General features: G+C 33.1%; 1 pseudogene; it reads right to left on the reverse strand.

Annotated features, from left to right (window-relative positions):
- Positions 1 to 1675: 1675 nt before the first annotated feature.
- On the reverse strand, positions 1676 to 3585 carry LOC140690617 (heat shock transcription factor, Y-linked-like; annotated as a pseudogene).
- Positions 3586 to 19637: the final 16052 nt, after the last annotated feature.

A 19637-nucleotide genomic window follows, 5' to 3' on the forward strand; every position in this document is an offset into this window, starting at 1 on the left:
TCTTCCCAACTGGTGACATATTTTCAGGACACAAATTTGCCATTCCGGTCTTATCAGCTGACACTGGCTGCATGACTAAGCGCAGAAGCCTTAGACACCCCGACATTGCCTACAATTTTTCCAGCATTTCACTGCATTTCACATTCTGTAAATGCTTCACACTTTATTTTAAATTAATTGGAAATAGTCGAAGTCTTCCATGAATATTTTATATTTCCTAATATCATCAGAAATTGGTACTCATGCAGTTGGACAAATTTTTAATTCCATCACCCTCGCCTCCTTCTACTCCACACATTTTAGGTTGCAATTTGGTTACTGAATAAGACCACTCCAACCAAGGGTCTAGTATCTCTTTGATACTTCCTGTGTGAAGGTTAGAAGGGGCAAAAGTTATGTGGGGTGCATAAACCTACATTAAATGTTTACAAAAGCACTGTCTCTTCTGGGCAAAGCTCTGATTCTAAGAAGTAAATTAATTAGAAGTCAGTATAGTTATTACTATGATGAAGAGAATCAGCTATTTTGGGGTGGGTGGGTGATGAAGTGTCAGGAAAAAATGCAGGAAATGGAAATGGAATGCTTTAGGCCTCTGGAGGCATGAATGAAGAAGAAAATAATAATTTGTCTGCTGTACCTACCTCCACTTACTGTCTTGAGTGACTAGTCCATGGGCTACGAAAAGAGCTAGTTTTTGGTGAAGAGTAAAGACCATAACGAAACAGTGTGGAAACCATGAGAGATTTGTTGTTTCAGGAAAGTAGATTTTGCTTAAAGTCAACATCTATTTTTCATTCACTAAATACTAATATGCATCCTGTGGCATGTGCTGTGCTTACTGTGCTGGTATCCAAGTTAGACAAGGAAAGGGGGATAGACAGAAAACTTCTGAAGGAGGTAGTTTCTGTGCTGAGACTGGGAAAGTCTAAGTAGGTTAAAGGAGGACACCCGAAGTCCAAGGATGAGCTGGAGCAAAAGTGGTGAAGTTGCAGCTAATATAGTTGACAAGCGTTTCCCTGGATATATCTCCAGTTACAGTGAAACATAAAGAAATGCCAAGGTAGTCAGATGCCAAATTTATAAAGGAATGACTAAAGTAAGTTCATTTTGTGTGCTTAGATTTGGAAAGGCATTAATAGCCACCCTGAGGACGTAAGCTTGTCTTTGGACGTAACATAAAAGCAACATAAAGTATCGATTGAAAATATAGTGTTGACCCTTGAGGACAAGAAATGAAAGCAACAATTGAAATGCTTTGATAACAGAACAAAGAAGACAAGAGATAAAATTTCTTCTTAAAATCTACCAGATGCTGTATATGCCACCTGAGAATAAGTCATATGACCTTTATGATTCCAGGGATGACATAATAGAGACCATGATCCCTGGGCCAGTTCCTGCACTTATCTCCTGTTCCAGCCTATCCTAAATTAACACTTTTAATACTTTCCAGGATGAACCAGAAACCACTTAGTACTTTTCCCTCTCTCCATGTTATAGTCTTCCTCCAATTTCTTCCATTTTCTCTTCTTCCTTACTAGAAATTATTTAAAATAACTACCATATTGTTCCATCAAATGATCATATCAATCAAGTATCACTTTTTATGTTTAAATTGTAACTTAGTCTCCCATTTATATCTTAACACTATTTAAAAAAATAAGGTAAATAAGGTACACATCTATGTTTATTTTTCAAATAAGAAAATTGCAGATATTTGTCGACATTTTCCAACGTCAATTTTAATCTCTGTTATCCTGCATAATCTGGTAGTCCTCTGGTAGATCAGTTGTGACTAGGATGACTTTCATAAACTGAAGATGTCTGATGAGTTGGTTTTGAAAGAGAGTTTGCTGATGTATCAGCTATCAATGGCACTGGAAACTGTGGGTTGCTTCCTGGTTGAAGTTTAGAAAAACGACCTTCATTGGCAGATATGTTGTGATATCTATTTGGAAAAATAGAAGGTTCCAACATCTGTCCAAAATAATTCCTCTGTATGGGATACAAGATGCTGTTCTGAGAAGTAGAAGTTGTAGTTGTAATGAATTTCACAACCCGGCTATATGCTTCAGTGTAGCTTCTTTGAGAGTGCCCGTGGACAGTGGTGAACTTCTTTAAAATAGCACGTTGATTCATTGCAATTTGTACTGGTGGTCTCACTGACATTGATGATGGAGGAGAATAATCACCTCTGAATGGCGTAGTTGTATCACCAATTATGTGGCTGGTAGAAGGCATTCTTATTAGAGGCATGTTTAAATTTACAGAAGGTAAAAATGCGCCTTCTCCTCTAGTGTCACCCACAAAATCAGAATTATGATTATCCACATTACCCACTCATTTATACTGCTTCTTGCTGAAATCTTCAGCTAATGAATATACCAGAGAGACATTTTTAATCCCAACTCTTCTTTTATTCTCACTGAAAGCTGGGGACAGACACGTTTAATATTTGTATATTGATAGAACTGCAGCTACAACCAAAGTAAAAGATTTCAGTAATAATTTAAACCAAAATACAACACTATAATAAGCCTAACCTATAAAACCTCAGATTTCACTTTTATTATGCACAGATAATATCATCAAAATATGAACATTCCTGACGGTATTTTGAAGTTCCTTATTTGGAAAATACACATTTAAATAGTATATCATCAATTTAAGAAGTTAGAATTTGCAGTAATGGTGAATGCCACTTTTCAAAAGCAGCTTTAATACCTTTATTTAGATTTCTGATAAGATTCATAGTTGCAGGCAAAGTTTCTTATAATGTGAATACTTAAGTCACTGTCCTCATTTTTTATAATAAATAAAGTGTTTGAGCCTTAGTAATTTTATACAATTTTCAAAATCTAGCTTTACATTTATATTACCATAGATTAATATATAAAATAAAGTTTTATATATAAGTTACGAAGTGGTAACTAAAGTTTCTGAGTACCTTGCTTAAAACAGAGACTTCTTTTTCTTCTGCCAGAAAGTCTGCTAGAAATACAGATCTTTGAAAATTCTGCCGCACTTTACTTAACCCATAAAGGTTAAGCTGTCTAACTAAACTTTTCATACTTCCAGTTTGAAATATTCTGAAAGGGGCCTTTCTTTCCAAAACTTCCTTCTTAAAGACATCTTCATCAATCACTATGGAAGTTCTATTCTCATCCCATCAGATGGATTTAAATTGGTTACTCCCAACCATTTTCCAGAGTTTTCTTGGAAATGTCAGAGAACGAAATTCATTATCTTCCTCTGGTTCAGAGACACAATGTGTGTAACATGGCCTTTTTATCAAGGATTCTTCAGACAAAGTCTGAAAAGCATTTTCTTCAATAATAGACCTCAAGTCCAAGTCCCCAGAGAATGTTTGATCACACAATAGAGATCTACCGGAGTTTCCTGAACCAGTTGGTCCATTTTCAGGAGACACATCTTGAATTTCTGAAGAAACATGTGCCATCTCAAATAACTTTTCCTACAGCTACTTTTCTAATCTGAATGATTTTGAGCACTGCAGCTTCAAATGCTGCTTTGGCAGGCCTGCACAGATAAACTGCTGGACCTTCACAATGTTTCTCAACTTGAGTAGCTGTGACATCATAAAACGACTGGTCTCCTAGCAACTCAAGTGTAACATTCAGCCAGTGTTTACTTCTCATTCATCCAGTTAAAATGAAATATATAGGATGATTATTTTTATAGTGTGATCTGCAAATATTATCCCCACAAATCTTTTTAAAAAATTTAATTTTGGGATTTATTAAATAAAACCAATCTCCATCCATTTGTCCACAAATTTATAACAGATTTGAGAACAGAGTATAAATAATGCAGAAAATATATAAAATAATTTTAAAGTTTTGGAATTTTAACTGAAATTTGTCTAAAACCTGTAAAGAAAAGTGTAACTATTTCAATATCATTTGTAATTAAAGTGAAACATAATTTGATTTGGTATTTTAAGTAGGTATTTATCTGTGCAGTTTAGAATAAGTAGCTCTATATCAAAACATGACAAGAAAAAATATCAGTTTATATGGTATGTTTCTAAATAAATGGTTAATATTTATTAAATAAGTGATTAAAAGAATCAATCAAATTTAAGAAATCCCAAAGGTGGAATTTAGTTTTAAATTGTAATTCAATGCTATAATTGAAACAAAGGTAATTTAATATTCTACAATTATATTGCAAAAGAGACAATCTTATTGTAAATTTACAAATGTTTATTTTTGCCATTCTTTCACTTAGAGGTTTATCAGTCCCTAGAAGTAATAAATTTTATTGTCATCTTTATAATCCATACTCTTGGGGCTTCTGTTAATTGTTCCAAAATGATGTTGATAAATACAATTATGCACAAGATCCTGGGTTCAATAAGCATTGCCTCCATTAAGGGGAATACATACAAACAATCAAAAAACAAGGCTATAACCGTATCTGTCGGTTGGGGCAGAAAAGACCAGGTAATGCATTTTAGGAAGCAATATGTTTCTCAGTCCTGAAACAGTTGGCATTGTTGGTATAATACAGCATTTTAAGACAATTGTCTTGTGCACTAATTGTAAATAATAGCTATGTTCTGTATCAGTAAACTGGAGTAAATCCTGTTCTACCAAAATTTGTATTCTTTATTTAGAAATAAATTCCATTAAACATAAACCAAATTCAAAATGAGAGATAAAGTTTTTAATTAAATAAATGTACCCTCAAGCTACAATGTAAATTTTTCATTCAGCATCTGTTAATCCCATTCTAAATAAATATTAGCTACCTGAATTCATGGCATATTATAAGCATTATAAACTATAGTTAAGTTGGATATAGTCCTGATTCATAAATATTATTTAACATACACAAATGTACATATGTGATGTCATCCTTAAAAAACAAAGACTGCAAATATAACGATCCCAAAATATATAGGGAAATTATTGACAGATCTGATCTTAACTTTTTTATAACAATATTATTAAATTCGCTCAAGATAGAATATAACTAAGCATAATAAAAGCTATATATGAAAAACTCATGACTTAGATCATGTTCAATGTAAACATACAGGATTGATTTCCTCTGGTCCAGTAATAAGAAAAAGTAGCTCATTTTCACAAGTCCTAAATTACAATACTAGAAGTCCTAGCCAGAATAACTAGTCAAGAAAAAATATAAAATTCATCCAACTTGAAATAAAGCAGTGAAGGATTTACAGATGACATAATTATGCATTGATAGAAATCTCCACATACACCTCCAGTGTCTGTTAGAAATAATGAACAAACTTAGTAAACTTGCAGAAAACAAAATCAATATACAAATATCCATTGCATTTTTGTATAGTAACACATTATCAGAAAGAGAAATTTGGAAAATTATTGTGTGTAAATTTATACCAAAATGTATAAAATAGGGATAAATTTGATAAGTGAAGTAGAAGTTCTAAACATAGATCTATATATTACAGGTGAAAGAAATATGAGTAAACAAAATAAATAGAATGATATTCTGTGCTCATAGATTGTATAAAATGTGAGGAAATATTCTAACCAATCTTTTACATGTTCAATCTCCCAGGAGTATTTATTGAAGAGAATGTCTTTTCTTAATTTTATACTCTTCCTTTTTCATGGATTAATTGATCATATGTGTGAGGGATTATATCTGGTTGCTCTATTCTCTTCTATTGATTGGTGTCTGCTTTTGAGCCAGTAACATTTTGTTTTAATTACTAAAGCTTTGTAGGACTGTTTAACATCAGAGAATTTTACATCATTAGATTTAATACTGTTTTTCAAGATTATTTTTTTCAACTCATGATCCTTGTGGTTACATATAAATTTTAAAATTATTTGTTCTAATTATTGGAAAAATCTCATGGGTATTTTCACATGAATCACACTAAATGAAGATTCCTATGGCTAGTGTGGTTGTTTCAACCACATTGTTTCACATCATTAACATAAGAGATTATTTCATTTCTTTGGATCTGTTTTAATTGCCCTTATCAATGTTTTCTGTTATAACGTATACATTTTCACCATATTTGTTAACTTCATTTATATGTGTTCTTTACATATATATATAATTATATGCATAATATTTGTAAACTCGTTTCCTACACAAATATAGCTTGCAGAAGGCACTGGCAAGGCAGATTAAATTCCTGAATGAAAGAAAGCTATAATCTAAGATACTTTATCAAGCAAGGCTATCTTTTAGAAGAAGGAGAGATAAATAACTTCCACACAAGCAAATACTTAAAGAATGTAACAAGAGAAAAAGAAATAAAAAAGATCTACTCTAAATAAAAAAGAAGCAGGATGCTATAGAAAACAGGAAGGCATAATTAGAAAGGCAATATCTACAATGACTTACAACAGAATAAATACGATGCTGTAATAGAGGACATCAAAATTTTTCTGGGTCACAGAGTAAAACAGGAAAATACAGAGTGTTTTCTTCTTCTTTCTATTCTCTGTAGTATGGGTTTGAATTTGTATTCTTATCAGTTAAAATAAACATATATATTACGGGTCAATATGTGTACAAAACAAGGTAACCATAAGGCAAAAGCTTACAATGAAGTCACAAAGACAAAAAGAAACCAAGATTATAAAATTAAACTTACCAAGCCAGAAAAACAAAAAGAAATGAACAAAAAGAAAATACCAAATCAACTGGAGAATGAAGTTCAATATGGAAATAAACACATCTATCAATAATTATCACAAATGTTAATGGACTTAGTGCTTCAATCAAAAGATGTATATTGCCAGATCTGATATTATAACAAGATCCTACATTATGAAGCATAGAGGAGACCCACTATAGTAAGAGGAATACACATGAATTGAAAGTCAGAAGGTGGAAAAATATATTCCATGCAAATGCACATGACAAGAAACAGGAGTAGCAGTACTGACTTCACACAAAGAGACTTTACAAAAAAGGCCATAGAGAAAGATAAACAAGGACATGATATAATGGTTAAAGGAGCAAATCAAAATGGGGATATTATACTCATTGAGATATATGCACTCAATATAGGAGCACATAAATACATAAAGGAAACACTAATAGATAAAAATAGAGAAATCCCTGGGAACACAATCAAAGTAGGAGAATATAACTCCCTATTACCATCACTGGACTGGTCTTTCACACAGAAAATTAATAAGGGAACAAAGATACTAAAATACATAATAAAATAATTGGAGACGCTTGATATTTTCAAAACAGTACTTCTCCCCAAAACAGAATACACATTTTTTTCTGGCACAGAAGGAATATTTTCTACAAAAGATTATGTACTCAGGCACTCAAGAAGCCTCAACAAATTTAAGAAGATAAAAATTATCTCAGGCATCTTTTCTGAGAATAATACCATGAAACTAGAAATCAATCACAGAAAAACAGGGAGAAAAAATGACAGCATCCAGATGAAAAAACACGGTACTAAAACAAGGGGTTGAGGTGATGAAGTAAAAGAAGAAATTAAAAATTATCTTGAGAAATATGACAAAACACAACACAAAGTCTATGGAATACTGTTAAAACAGGCTTAAGAAGGAAGTTCATAGTGAGAGGGCCATCCTCAAATTAGAAGAACAATTTCAAATAAATAATCTAACGTTCTATGTAAACAAATCAATAAAGAAGAGCAATCAAAACCAAAAGTCAACAGAAAGATGGAAAATATAAAGATCAAGGAAGAAATAATTGAAATAGAGATTAAAAAATAGAAAAAATCAATCTCTTTTTTGAAATAGTAAACAAAATTGACAAATCTCTGGACAGGCTTACCAGAACACAAATAATATAAGAAATGAAAAAGGAGAAACTACAAAGAGTACAACAAATTTACAAAATATTATAAGAGAATACCATGAGCAACTGAATGAAAACAACTGGAAAACCAGGAAGAAATGGAGAAGATTTTGGAAACATTCAGCCCACCATTATTGCATCAAGGAGGAGTTAGCCATTTGAACAGACAGATCACCAGAAATGGAATAGAATTATCAATAAAATAAGAAAAACTCTGCAAACAAAATTCAAACACAAATAGCTTCACTGGGGAATTTGATCAAACATACAAAGAAAAATCCATACATGTCTTCCTCAAACTCTTCCAAAAGACTGCTATGGAGAGAGTACCATCAAACTCACACCATAAGGCCAACATCAACCTGATACCAAAACCAGACAAAGACACTACCCCAAAAAGAATACTTTAGGCCAACATCATTGATAAACATAGAAACAAAAGTCCTTGAGAAATTATTAGCAAACAGAACACAGAAGCATGTAAAAAAAGATCATGAACCATGGACAAGTTAGGTTCATCCCAGGAACACAAGGATGGTTGAACATATGCAAATCAATCAATCAATTGTGATACACCATATCAACAAAAGAGAAGACAAATAATATATGATCATCTCAGTAGATGCAGAAAAAGCATTTGATAATATTTAACACCTATTTGTAATAAAAGTTCTTATCACAGTGGGCATACACGGACCATATCTCAACATAATGAAAGCTATTTATGACAAATATATAGCCAGCTTAATACACAATGGTGAAAAAATGGAACCCTTGCCACAAAAACCTGAGACAAGACAAGGATGCCCATTCTCACAATTTCAAATCAATACAGTCTTGGAATTCCTAGCCACAACGATCAGGCAAGAAAAAGAAATAAAATGATTCAGACTGGAAAAGAACATGTAAAATTGTCACGATATGCAGACATGACACTTTATATAGAAAACTGTAAAAGCTTCACAAAAAAATACTTAGGCTAAAAAAGGAACTGGGCAATGTAGCCAGAGTAATGTACAAAAACCAATTAGATTTCTGTACACTACCATTGAATCAATAGGAAAACAATGTATAGAAACAACCCCTTTAATAACTGCACCCAAAATTATAAAATGCTTCAGAATAACTCTGACCAAGGTGGAGAATTACTTATACATGAAGAAGAAGAATACATTGATTGAGGAAATCAAGAAAGATTTGAAGAATTGAAAAGATACCCAATGATCTCATAATGGAAGAAATAATATTGTTAAAATGGCCATACTACCCAAGGCAATCCACAAAATTAATCTGAGTTCCTATCAAATTATTCATAACATTTCTTTTTAGGACTGAAACAAATGATCATAAAATTTGTATAGATACAATAAACATCCATAAATTCCAAGTCAAAATTGTAGAAAAAGAAAGAGGCTGGAGGAATAACCTGCCTGGTCTCCATACAGTATTGCAGAGCTATAATAATCAAAACGTCATGATATTGGTACAGAAACAGGCATATGGATCAATGGAACAGAATAGAGAGCCTTGGAATAAATCTACAGACCTATGTTCAATTAATATTTTACAGAGTAAACAAGAATATGACACTGAGAAGACAATCTCTTCAACAACTGTTGTTGGGAAAACTGGAGAGCAGCATCAGAGCAATGGAGTTAGAACCCTCCTTCGCTCCATACACAAGAATAAACACAAAATGACTTGAGGACTTAAATGTAAGGCAAGACACAATAAATATCCTAGAAGTAAACATAGGCAAAACACTCTAAGATAAATCTGAGCAATCATCTCCTAGAACATCCTAGCTAGGTAATGGATGTAAGAGGAAAATTAATAAATAGGACATAATTAAACTTATAAGCTTTTGCACAGCAAAGGGAACCATAAACAAAGCAAAATGACAACCTACAAGATTAAAGAAATTATTTACAAGTGATGCAAATGACAAAGGCTAAATTTCCAAAATATAAAGATTTCATACAACCTAATAATAATACTTAAAATAAACAAGAAACCCAATCTGAAAATGGGCAGAAGCCCTAAAAAAGGAATTCTCCATTAGGGACATACAAATCCCACACAGATATATGAAAAAAAAATTGCTCACTATCATTATCAGAGAAGGGCAATTCAAAACTATAATGAAGTATCACCTCACAATAGTCACAATGGCCATCATTCAAAAGTCCACAGACAATAAATCCTGGGGAAGCTGTGGAGAAAGGGAAACATCCTTCACTGTTGGTAGGAATGTAGTTTGGTGCAGTCACTGTGGAAAACAGGATGAGGGTTCCTCAAAAGAATAAAAATAGACTTAACATATGATCCAGCAATCCCACTTCTGGGTATATATCAAATAGAACCATAATTCAAAATGTCACCTGCACCCCAATGAATTTAGCAGTGCTATATACAACAGCCACGACATGGAAGCACCCTAATTGTTCATAAGCAGATAAAAGTATACAGAATTTATGCCATATTTACAGAATAGAATAATATTCTGCCATAAAAGGAGATAAAACAATGACATTTGTAGCAAAATGGATGTCCCCATAATGTGTCATTCTAATTGAAGTAAGCCAGAAAGAGAAAGAAAAATAATACATGACATGATATATGTAGAAACTTAAAAAATTTTGGATGAGGATACTGTGATTACATCTACAAAACTGAAACACACTTGAAGATCTACTTAATAATCTTATGGTTACTGATGAAAGGGGCTTGGAGAGGATATATTTGGGAGCTGTAGAATTATAAATGTTATCCACTATATAAAAAAATTGTTTCAAAATGTCTTTTGTATGACACAGGGCAGTATGTTAAATAGTGTGAAGTATACTTTAATAGGCACACAAATATATGCATGAATTTTTACACTGTGCTATACACCACAGATTGACACATTGTAAATGGCAGTATTTCAATAATAAACAAATGAATAAAAAAGTTAATAAGTAAGTAAGTAAGTAAATAAATAAATAAATAAATAAATAAAATATTTCATATGTAAGTAATACAAAGATTCACAATACTTATGTTTACACATCAAGAAACAAGGAGAAAACAGAAAGAATAAAGAAGAAAACTGAATCAATAAGATTAAGGCAAATAACAAGAGAATCAATTGAAAAGATAAAAAACTACGAAAGTCTGTTTATTTTAAACATAAATTGGACAAAGTTTTAGGTTTTCTAAGAAAATAAAGACTGACATAAAATTAGGAATAAAAGAGAAGATATTACCACTGATGTTGTAGAGATGCAGAGCATCAAAAGGAATTACCACTAGCCAACAGTTTGAATGACCTTGAACAAAAGACAAATTCAAAGAAATATATGTCTTCCAATACTGAATCATGAAGTAATCAGAAAGTTAAATAAAGCAAAAGTGTGTATGAGTAAATCAGTTATCCAAACCTCCGAAACAAGAAAAAATTTACAAGATGACTTTACTGGTGAATTCTCTCATACATTTGAAGACAAGTTTTCACCAATTCTTCCCCAAACCTTCCAAGAATTTGAAGGGGGTGAAAGTATCCAAACTTGTTTTATGATGCCAGATTTATTTGCATAACAATGCTAGAAAGGACATTATATGCAAAATATAGAATATTGTCCCTGATGTACATTTGTGTCAAAATTCTCAACAAAACAGTAGGAAAATGAATTGAACAACACATTAAATGTATCATACACATACATGAGTAAAGGGATTTATCCCTGGGTTTATGGATACTTCAAAATATTCAAATCAATAAAGGTGACATGCCACACTAATAGAATGAGAAATAAAACTCACATAATCATCTCAATACGTGCGGAAAGTGCATTGTATACGATGCAACATACTTTTAAGACACTCCCAACAAATTAAATTAACCCTGTCAGTGGCATGATATCAAATACACACAAACACTGTGTGGACAGAAGCGGAGCAGTTCTGTGTTTATTGATTCTAAGAAAAAGGGTTTATATAGGACATGTACAATGCCTCACAAATCATCTAAGTCATAACCCTGTTAATAATCTTAATCTATATATGTCCCCATGCTCCCGCAGTAAGCAGAGGATGTTAAATGATCAAGGATTGTTTTAAAGTTCATCACGGAGCTTCATTAAGTAGGCCATCTCTTATCCAGCAGGCTGTGCCTGTCGTACGTTGTCCTCCTCTGAGGATCTTACCCAGCATACGCTATCGAGCCATCCATACTGGATACAATGAGCATGCCATTTCTTAACCAGCTTGGATATGTGACATTCCTCACAGCTTGTTTATCAGTTCAGCCCATGGGCTTATTCTCTAGAGCCTTCAGACAGGAGCCTACAAACCCAACATCCCTCCACAGAAAAATGGATGAAGAAAATTTGATGTTTATATGCAATGGAATCAATACTTTGCATTCCTATCAACAGTGTCCACAGTGTTCCTTTTTCTCCAGAATCTCACCAACATCTATTTCTTTTCTTTTTGATGAGAACCTTCTGACAATTGTGAGGTCTTGTCTCATTTTTGGCTTATGACTTTCCTAATAATTTATAAATCTGAACATATTTTCATGTGTCATTTAGTCAACTGTATGTTTTCTAAAGATAATTGATTCAGATCTATCTATTCAGTTCCTACAGACATTTTTTTTGATTGGATTGTTTGGTCTTTTTTGTTGTTGTTGTGGGGTAAGGGTTTGCCATATATTTGGATATTAACAGTTGATTGGAAAATATCACTTGCAAATATATTCTCCCAATATGTTGGTTGACTTTTCATTTATTGATCATTTCTTCTGCAGTGTAAATCTGTTTAGAGTGATACAATCATATTTTGCTAGTTTTGCTTCTGCATCCCTTGCCAGAGGAGACATATGTAGAATCAATTTAAGTCCAATGTCACAGTGTACTTCTTATGTTTTACCCTAGGATTCTTTGTTTTCAGGTTTTATGCTTTATATGCCCAGGAGTGGGATTGCTGGGCCATATGATATGTCTATATTAATTATTTAGAGGAACTTCCATGCTGTTTCCAAAGTGCTTGCACCAATTTTCATTCCCACCAACAGCGTTGGAGAGTCCCTTATTCTCCACAACTTCCCCAGTCTTTATTTGTACACATTTTGATGACATCCCTTCTCACTAGTGTGAGGTAAAACATTATTTTATCTTTGTCTTGCATTTGTATAATGATTAGCTATGTGAGCATGTTTTTATGTTTCTGATTGTCATCTGTGTGTCTTCTTTAGAGAATTGTCTTCTGATTATTTTCTGGCTGAGTTGTTTGCAGATTTTTGTAATGGAGTTGTATGAACGATTCGTGTATTTTAGAAATTAGCCTCTTGTTGATTGCATTGTTTCCTAATGTTTTCTCCCATTTGGAAGTTCATCTTTTCATTCTGTTTATTTTGCTATGTAGGAGGTTTTAAGTTTAATTAGGACCGATTTGTTTATTTTGCTTTTATTGTTTTCATTTTGGGAGATTGACATAAGAAAATTTCGCTACAATTTTTGTCTTGTTTTGCTTATGTTAGTTTCCAGGAGTTTTAATGTGTCATGTATTAGATTCAGATATTTAAAACATTTTGAGTATATTTTTGTACAGTGTGGGGGAGTGTTCTAATTTCATTGATATAAATGTAGCTGTTAGCTTTCTCAACATCACTTGCTGAAAAATGTCTTATAGGAATTGTATATTTTTGTTTCTTTTTTCATAGTTTATTTGACCATAGGTGTGATATTTTATTTCTGCTTCTGTGTTCTGTTCCACTGATATAGACGTTTGTTCATTTTTCATTATTGTGCTGTTTTGATTACTGTTTTTGTAATATAGTCTGATATCTGGGAGGGTAATGGGTTGTGACACCAACTTTGTTCTATTTCCTCATTGTTTCTTTTGAAGTTCTGGTACTTTTGCTCTTCCATACAAATGTTAGGACTTTTCTAATTTCTGTGGAAAATATCATGTAGTTCAATATGAATCACTTTATATCTGAGGATAACTTTTGTAGTATGTATATTTTAACACTATTAATTCCTCTAAACTGAGGCCTTGAGATTTCTTTCTATTTCTTTGCATCATCTTCAAATTTATTTATCAGTGTCCTATTTATATTATTATCTTGGTTCATTCAAACCTATTCATAGGTTTTTCATTTTTGACCTGATATCATATGGACTTTTTAAAATTATGGAATATTTAATTGTTAGTGTAAAGAAATGTGACAGTTTTTGTATATTAATCATGAATCATGCTACTTTCCTAAGTGTCTCTATTACTTTTAATTGTTTTGGTGTGGAGAATCTTTAGGGTTCTCTATATAGATTATTATGTCATCCAAAATAATTACAGTTTAACTTCATTCAATCCAACTTGAATAAATTTATTTCTATTCCAATTGCTGTTGCTAGAACTTCCCATACTGTGTTTAATAGAAATGGTGAGTGTGGGCATCGTTGTCTTATTCCTTAATTTGGCTTTCAGTTATTCACTTTTGCATATTATGTTGTCTGTGTGTCTGTTATTTATGACTTTAGTTATGTTGAGATATATTTCCTGAATCCTACTTTGGTAAGAGTTTTCTGTTGTTGTTGTTTCTGTTGTTTTTTTGTTGTTGCTCTTGTTGCTGCTTTTTTAATGACTAAAAGTTGAAGTTTGTGATATGTTTTTATGGATTTATTGGGATGACCACGTCATTTTCCCTTTTTCTTTTGTTAATGTGGTGTATCAAACTGATTGATTTCATGTGTGTTCCACCGCTCTTATGACCCTGCAATGAATTAAAGTTGATCATGGTGTATAATTCATTTTAGGTATTGCTGGATTTTGTTTGCTAATAATATTTTTAAGAATTTTTGCATCTATATCAATCAAAGATATTGGCTTGAAATTCTCTATGCCTGTACTTTGTTTGTTGGCTTTGCTCTCAGGGTGATGAAAGCTTCATATAATTAATTTGTGAGTTTCCCACATCTTCACTATTTTTGAATATATTGAAGAGCGTAAGTTCTGCTTGGTATATTTGTACAGTTTTCCACAGGAGCTGTTTAAATCTGCACTAACGTTTAATGATTTTTTAAATGCAGATTCTTTCATTCTTCTAGTAAACTGTTTGTTCAAATTATTTGTTTCTTCTTATCCCTGTCTCTTTCTAGACATTTGTCTATATCTTCTAAGTTGTCCAGTTTATTGGCATGTAAGTGTTTACAAATAATCCCTTTGTTGTATATCTGATTGAACAATTGTTATTTCTCCACATTTATTTCTGACTTTATTTCTTTGGAGCATCTCTGTTTTCTACATGATGCATCTGGCTTGAGGTTTTTCGATTTTGCTTATCTTAAAAAGAAAACAAAAACAAAATTTTTGGTTTTACTACTCTTTTGCATAGTTGTATTTCTCTCTAATATATATTTACACCTGTAATATTTAGGTTCATGTATTTTTTTTAACTTTTTTTTATTGATTTTTAATCATTTTGCAAAGTTGTCTCAAATTCCATTGTAGAGAACAATTATTTATTTACAATGGACATATATACATTTGTTGTCCCATTTCTTCCCCTGTGAGCTGCCATAAGATCTTTTATATATTTCCCTGTCCTATACAGTACAATCCTGTTTATTTTACAATTTTGAAGTCCAAGCCTATCTATTCCCACATCACACCCACTTGGCAACCAAAACTTTGTATTCTCTGCTTGCAATTCTATTTCTGTTTTTTATTTTGCGTTTTTGTTTGGTTTGGTTTTGTTTTTAGATTCCACACAAGAGCATTCTCATATGGTATTTTTCTTTCTCATTCTGGCTTACTTGACATAGACTGATTTTCTCCAGGAGCATCCATGTTGCTGAAAATGGCATTATGATGTCAGATTATAAGACTGACTACTATTCCATTGTATAAATATACCACCTCTTCTATATCTAGTCAACTGTTGATGGACATTTAGGGTATTTCCATGTCTTGGCTATTGTAAATAGTGCTGGCTATGAACATTGGTGTGCAGGTGTCATCCTGAATTAGGGTTTCTTCTGGATTTATGCCCAGGAGCGGGATTTGGGTTATATGATAAGTCTATTCCAAGGCTTTTGAGGAATCTCCATCCTGTTTTCCACAGTGGCTGCACCAAGCTGCATTGCCACCAGCAATGAAGGAAGGTAACCTTTTCTACAAAGCCTCTCCAGCATTTGTCATTTGTGGATTTTTCAATGATGGCCATTCTGACTAGTGTGAGTTGATACCTCATTGCAGTTTGATTTGCATTTCTCTGATAATAAGTGATATTGAGCATTTTCTTTTTTTTTAACATTTTTTATTGATTCATAACCATTTTACAGTGTTGTGTCAAATTCCAGTGTTCAGCACAATTTTTCAGTCATTCATGGACATATACACACTCATTGTCACATTTTTTTCTCTGTGATTTATCATAACATTTTGTGTATATTTCCCTGTGCTATACAGTGTAATCTTGTTAATCTATTCTACAATTTTGAAACCCCAGTCTATCCCTTCCCACCCTCTACCCCGCCCCCCACCCCGCTAACCACAAGTCTGTATTCTCTGTCCACGAGTCTATTTCTGTCCTGTATTTATGCTTTGTTTTTGTTTGTTTGTTGGTTTTTGTTTTTTAGATTCCACATATGAGCGATCTCATATGGTATTTTTTTTTCTCTTTCTGGCTTACTTCACTTAGAATGAAATTCTCTAAGAGCATCCATGTTGCTGCAAATGGCATTATGTTGTCGGTTTTTATGGCTGAGTAGTATTCCATTGTATAAATATACCACCTCTTCTTTATCCAGTTACCTGTTGATGGATATTTAGGTTGTTTCCATGTTTTGGCTATTGTAAATAGTGCTGCTATGAACATTGGGGTGCAGGTGTCATCCTGAAGTAGATTTCCTTCTGGGTACAAGCCCAGGAGTGGGATTCCTGGGTCATATGGTAAGTCTATTCCTAGTCTTTTGAGGAATCTCCACACTGTTTTCCATAGTGGCTGCACCAAACTGCATTCCCACCAGCAGTGTAGGAGGGTTCCCCTTTCTCCACAGCCTCTCCAGCATTTGTCATTTTTGGATTTTTGAATGACGGCCATTCTGACTGGTGTGAGGTGTAGTTTTGTAGTTTTGTTTTGCATTTCTCTGATAATTAGTGATATTGAACATTTTTTCATGTGTTTTTTGATCATTTGTATGTCTTCCTTGGAGAATTGCTTGTTTAGGTCTTCTGCCCATTTTTGGATTGGGTTGTTTATTTTTTTCTTATTGAGTCGTATGAGCTGCTTATATATTTTGGAGATCAAGCCTTTGTTGGTTTCACTTGCAAAAATTTTCTCCCATTCTGTAGGTTTTCTTCTTGTTTTATTTCTGGTTTCCTTTGCTCTGCAGAAGATTGTAAGTTTCATTAGGTCCCATTTGTTTATTCTTGCTTTTATTTCTTCTAGGAGAAAATTTTTGAAATGTATGTCAGATAATGTTTTGCCTATATTTTCCTCTAGGAGGTTTATTGTATCTTGTCTTATGTTTAAGTCTTTAATCCATTTTGAGTTGATTTTTGTATATGGTGTAAGGGTGTGTTCTTGCTTCATTGTTTTACATGCTGCTGTCCAGTTTTCCCAACACCATTTGCTGAAGAGACTGTCTTTATTCCATTGTATATTCTTGCCTCCTTTGTCGAAGATGAGTTGACCAAAAGTTTGTGGGTTCATTTCTGGGCTCTCTATTCTGTTCCATTGGTCTATATGTCTGTTTTGGTACCAATACCATGCTGTCTTGATGACTGTAGCTCTATAGTATTGTCTGAAGTCTGGGAGAGTTATTCCTCCAGCCTCTTTCTTTCTCTTCAGTAATGCTTTAGCAATTCTAGGTCTTTGATGGTTCCATATAAATAATATTATGATTTGTTCTAGTTCTGTGAAATATGTCCTGGGTAATTGGATAGGGATTGCATTAAATCTGTAGATTGCCTTGGGCATTGTGACCATTTTAACAATATTGATTCTTCCAATCCAAGAGCATGGAATATCTTTCCATTTTTTAAAGTCTTCTTTAATTTCCTTCATCAATGGTTTATAGTTTTCTGTGTATAATTCTTTCGCCTCCTTGGTTAGATTTATTCCCAGATATTTTATTACTTTGGGTGCTATTTTAAAGGGAATTGTTTCTTTACTTTCTTTTTCTGTTGATTTATCGTTAGTGTAAAGAAAGGCAACTGATTTTTGAACATTAATTTTGTAACCTGCTACCTTGCTGAATTCTTTGATCAGCTCTAGTAGCTTTTTTGTGGACCTTTTAGGGTTTTCTATATATAGTAACATGTCGTCAGCATATAATGACACTTTTACCTCTTCTTTTCCAATTTGGATCCCTTTTATTTCTTTCTCTTGCCTGATTGCTGTGGCTAGGACTTCCAGGACTATATTGAATAGGAGTGGTGATAGTGGGCATCCTTGTCTTGTCCCAGATTTTAGTGGGACGCTTTTGAGTTTTTCACCGTTGAGAACTATGCTGGCTATAGGTTTGTTATATATAGCTTTTATTATGTTGAGATATGTTCCCTCTATACCCACTTTGGCGAGAGTTTTTATCATAAATGGGTGTTGAATTTTATCAAATGCTTTTTCTGCATCGATTGAGATGATCATGTGGTTTTTGTTCTTTCTCTTGTTGATGTGATATATTACATTGATTGATTTGCATATGTTGAACCAGCCTTGTGTCCCTGGGATGAACCCCACTTGGTCATGATGTATAATCTTTTTTATGTGTTGTTGGATTCTATTTGCTAAAATTTTGGTGAGGATTTTGGCGTCTATGTTCATCAGTGATATTGGCCTATAATTTTCTTTTTTTGTAGTGTCTTTGCCTGGTTTTGGTATCAGGGTGATGGTGGCTTCATAGAATGAGTTTGGGAGTATTCCCTCCTTTTCAATCATCTGGAAGAGTTTGAGAAGGACTGGTATGAATTCTTCTTTGTATGTTTGGAAGAATTCCCCGGTGAAGCCGTCCAGTCCTGGACTTTTATTTATAGGGAGGTTTTTAATTGCTATTTCTATTTCCTTTGTAGTGATCAGATTGTTCAAGTGTTCTGTTTCTTCTTGATTCAGTTTTGGTGTACAGTATGTTTCCAGAAACTTGTCCATCTCCTCTAGGTTATCCGGTTTGGTTCCATATAGTTTTTAATAATATTCTCGTATGATATTCTGTATTTCTATTTTGTTTGTTGTAATTTCTCCATTTTCCTTTCTTATTTTGCTAATTTGTGCTCTCTCTTTTTTCTTCTTTGTGAGTTTGGCCAGAGGTTTGTCGATTTTATTTACTTTTTCAAAAAACCAGCTTTTGGTTTGGTTGATTTTTTTCTATAGTCTTATTAATCTCTATTGTATTTAATTCCTCTCTGATCTTTATTATTTCCATCCTTCTGCTGCTTTTTGGGGCTTTTTGTTCTTCTTTTTCTAATTGATTTAGGTGGTGGGTTAACTTGTTTATTTGAGATTGTTCTTCTTTTTTGAGGAAGGCCTGTATCGCTATAAACTTCCCTCTTAGCACTGCCTTTGCTGTGTCCCATAGGTTTTGAGTGGTTGTCCTTGATATTGATATTGAGCATTTTCTGATGTGCCTTTTGATCATTTGTATGTCTTCCTTGGAGAATTGCTTGTTTAGGTCTTCTGCCCAATTTTGCATTGGGTTGTTTATTTTTTCTTCTTCAGTTGAATGAGCTGCTTATATACTCTGGAGATCAAGTCTTTGACGGTTTCATATGCAAATTTTTTTCCCATTCCATAGGTTGCCTTTTTGTTTTACTTCCAGTTTCTT

Source organism: Vicugna pacos, chromosome 31, assembly GCF_048564905.1.
Source record: "Vicugna pacos chromosome 31, VicPac4, whole genome shotgun sequence".
NCBI classification, from domain to species: Eukaryota; Metazoa; Chordata; class Mammalia; order Artiodactyla; family Camelidae; genus Vicugna; species Vicugna pacos.